Source organism: Chenopodium album, chromosome 5 (assembly GCF_948465745.1).
Source record: "Chenopodium album chromosome 5, dcCheAlbu1.1, whole genome shotgun sequence".
In the NCBI taxonomy this organism is placed as follows: domain Eukaryota; kingdom Viridiplantae; phylum Streptophyta; class Magnoliopsida; order Caryophyllales; family Amaranthaceae; genus Chenopodium; species Chenopodium album.
In genome coordinates, this window is record NC_137838.1 from 60,686,486 (window position 1) to 60,690,512 (window position 4,027).

The window sequence follows — 4,027 nt, forward strand, 5'->3', positions numbered from 1 at the left end:
TTTCAAAGGAGTATAGAGCAGCCATTAATTTGGATGAATGAAAAATCGGGGGGGAAGCTGAGGAATTGAGGGGTTTTGGTTTCCTTTTTCTTTTTCTTTTATTTTTACTTTCTTTTTCTTTTCCTTTTCTTATTTCTTTTCTCTTTTGTTTTCTTTTCTATTTTATTTTCTATTTCTTTTCCTTTTCTTTATTTATTTTATTTCCTTCTTTTATTTTTCTATTTTATTCTAGTTTTATTAGCTTAGTATAAATACCCAATTTTGGGGGTAATTAGAGGGGGATGGAATAACTATCTATTCCTCTCTCTAGTTAGTTTTAGTTTTAGGTTAGATTAGGATTAGTCTTCTTTGGTAGAGAGAGAAAGTGAGGTTTTCTTCATTAATGAACTTGGATTGTGAAGAAGGAGCTTGTTCAATCCTTTGTAGATCTTCATCTTCAATTAATGAGCAATTTCTTACTCTATCTCCTCTATTTTTATTTGTTTATTTTGATGATTATTTTAGTTGTTGGTATTGCTTGTTGATCATGTTGATTCTTGATTATTTGTTGATTAATCTTGTTATTATCATGATTAGTGAGTAATTTCCCCATTAAGGGGATGGTTGTGGTGTAGTTGGACCTTGAGTATGTTCTAGGGTTTAGAATTGATTTATTTGTGATTAAAGTCTTTATATGCTTGATATTCTTTAATCTTCTTGCAAGTGCACATTGTTGGTTGATTAAAGGTGAATCTTTGCTAACAAGAAACGGAAGTTGACTTAGTTAAGGTTCATTACTATCGATTGTTATTTAATAGTACCTCCTAGTATATGGTTCTAATGTGGAAACATAGAGGCTATGTTAGGAGAAGCCAATTGACCCCGGAAGGCGGCTAGATTGGATTCTTAATTTCGATATTCGAGCATGTTTAGTTCATAATTAATTCAATTTCTATGCCTTTGTTTATGTTCAAGTGAATGCTATACCTAAACCATTTCCCTTAATGTTTTATTTCTTGTTTTAGCATCTTTAGACTTTAGTTTATTTATCTCCTATTCCGGACTAGCTTAATTGTCGATAACATTTGGTGGTGTTTACCGTTCTCTGTGGTTCGACCCCTATGCTTGCCTTATACTCGTATTAGGTTTGTTTAGGTTGTATAAATTGTATTTGATCTAGGGATAGACAATTAACGACGCGTTTATTCCCTTGTCACAGGACAAGAAAATGATGTTTTGTTTTGTGAGTTCGGAAATCCTGAGGATTATGAGCTCACGGGAGGGATTTTGCTACCCGTCACAGAAACCAACTTCTCAATCCATCCACAACATACTAGAATGGTCCAATTGGAGCAATTTTCCGAAAGTGCAAGTGAGGACCCTATTGAACATTTGTACCGATTCCTTGAATTGTGCGCAATGATGCAAACCAATGAAGTGAGTCAAGACTACATTCGTATGCACCTTTTCCGGCAATCTCTCACCGGACGAGCAAAGAAATGGATAAAGCAAGTAAAGCCTAACACTCTCACAACATGGAGGGAGGTGGTAAAGGCGTTCTTGAAGCGATTTATCTCCGAGGAGAAGACCGCCAAAATGAGAAGGAAAATTGCATCATTTGAGCAAGATGCCGATGAAAGTCTTGGTGAAGCATAGGAGAGATTCAAAGAGTTGGTACAAGCATGTCCCCACCATGAGTACAATCAAGGGTTGCTCATTCGGTTTTTCTACGATGGATTGGAGCCCATGTCAAGAGCCAATTTGGATGAGGGGGCGGGTGGTCATCAATTAATCTAAATCCCTCAAAATCAAGTTGAAGCCACAATATAAGAGGTAGCAAAGAATTACTCTTAGGGGGGCCGAAGAAGAAATGCTCCAATGAAAGGTGGTATTTACGAATTGGAGAAAGTTGATCAATTATAACATCAAATTGATCAACTAACAAAAGGGCTTTCCAAGTTGAACACGAGTGTGAATGCAAGTTCAAGCGGTGGGGCAAGCTCCTCTCAAGTTAACTTTCTCTTGTCAAAATTGTGGAGGAAAGAACCATGATACATCTTATTGTGGAGGTTTAAGGCCCCGAGCATGTAGCGGCATACAACACAAGGCAAGAGGGATTTAGAGGAAGCGGCGGTGGAGTAGCTTGGAGACAACCACCACCCGGGTTTGTACCTCAACCTCAACAATGGAACCAACAAGCTCAACCTTCCTACAACTCCAACCCTATATATTAAAAACCACCTCCATCTCAACCCTAAAATCCAAGAGGAAGCTACCCAAGGAACAACCAATACAACAATCAAACCCAAGCACCTCAAAGAAATCATCAAGAACAAGTACCTCAAGCGGAACTAACTCAAACTCATCTCCTCCAAGCCATGTATGCGCAAGTGAAATCTTTTGGGCAACAAATGCAAGAAATAAGAGCTCACAACAAGATGGTTGATTCACAACTAGCTCAATTGGCCGAGAGAACTCCTTTTAATTCACCATCTACTCTACCCGGACAACCACAACCTAACCCATCTCACAACCCAAAACCCGATACATGCAAGGCGATTACATTGAGGTCGGGAACTTCCTATGAAGGACCAAATGTAGGGGATAGTGAGGAAAAGAAGGGAGGAGAGGAGAGTGTGAATGAAAACAAGGGAGGTGAGAAAGAAAAGGGTGATGAGATAGAAGGAGGTTCGGAGAAGAAGAAGCTTGACAATGAGAAGACAACTTCAATTCCTAGTGAGGCTAGGAATCTTGATGGACCGGTTCCTTTTCCTGGTCGGCTTGCGGAGAGGAAGTTGAATGAAAAGTTTGCAAAATTTCTTAGTGTCATGAAGAATTTGCATATCAACCTCCCTTTTCTTGAAGTTGTGACACAAATGCCATCTTACTCCAAGTTCCTCAAAGATATTCTCACCAACAAGAGGAAGCTCAATGATGAGCTTATCACCCTTCCACATCAAGAGAGTGCTCTTGTCCAACATAAGATGCCCAAGAAGAAAAAAGACCCGGGAAGTTTCACTTTGCCAGTGAAAATTGGGAACATGGAAGCTAGGGGCGCCTTAGCCGATCTTGGAGCAAGTGTTAGTTTAATACCTCTATCCATTGTTCAAAAACTCAATATAGTGATGATCCTTACAATGAAGACAATTTAATTGGCCGATCGATCGGTGAAATTACCTTGTGGAGAGCTTGAGGATGTTCCAATTCAAGTGGGACACATCTACGTGCCTTGTGACTTTGTAGTGATGGATATGCAGGAAGATGTTAACACTCCTTTGATTTTGGGACGTGAAGCTCTTAAAAATTTGGAGGCAGTCATGAATTGCAAGAACAACACCATCACATGTGAGGTGGCCGATGAGAAGTTTGTCTTTGAGTTTTCTAAGTTGCTCAAGACCCCCATGGATGAAAAATGTTATAGAGTTGATGTTGTGAATGAGGAGCTAGATCGCTTGGGGAGGGTCGTGATGAGGCCTCAAGATCCAATGATAGAAGCTCTTACATGCAAAGAAGAGTTCTACTCTCAAGAGGCGAAAGAGTTTCTCATGGCAATGGAGGAATCCTCACAGGAGGAAGTTGAACACCAAGTTGAGATCGAGCTTGAGTCCAAGGAGGAGAAATTGGAGGAGAGTTCTAAGCCTCTTCCCAAGGTAGAACTCAAGCCCCTTCCCCCTTCTTTGAAATATGCTTTTCTTGATAAGGAGGGAAAATACCCTATTATGGTCAATGCTACCCTAGATGGTCTTAATTTAAAAAAACTTCTTAATGTTTTGAGAAAATATAAGGATGTGATAGGGTATAGCATTGATGATATCAAAGGTATTAGCCCTTCTTTATGCATGCATTGTATTCATCTTGAAGATGATCATTCCACCTCCATTGAACCTTAAAGAAGGTTGAACCCCAACCTTCAAGAGGTTGTGAAGAAAGAAATTTTGAAACTACGTGAGGCGGGTATCATCTATGCTATCTCCGATAGAACATGGGTTAGCCCGGTTCATGTAGTTCCAAAGAAGGGTGGAATGACCATAATCAAGGATGAAAAGGG

General features: G+C 39.6%; 1 non-coding gene across 1 annotated transcript; it reads right to left on the reverse strand.

The window, feature by feature from the left end:
- Positions 1-1,572: 1,572 nt before the first annotated feature.
- On the reverse strand, positions 1,573-1,678 carry LOC145633361 (small nucleolar RNA R71). The gene has a single exon (XR_014112691.1). It is a non-coding gene; the product is annotated as a small nucleolar RNA R71 (small nucleolar RNA).
- Between the last annotated feature and the right edge of the window lie 2,349 nt (positions 1,679-4,027).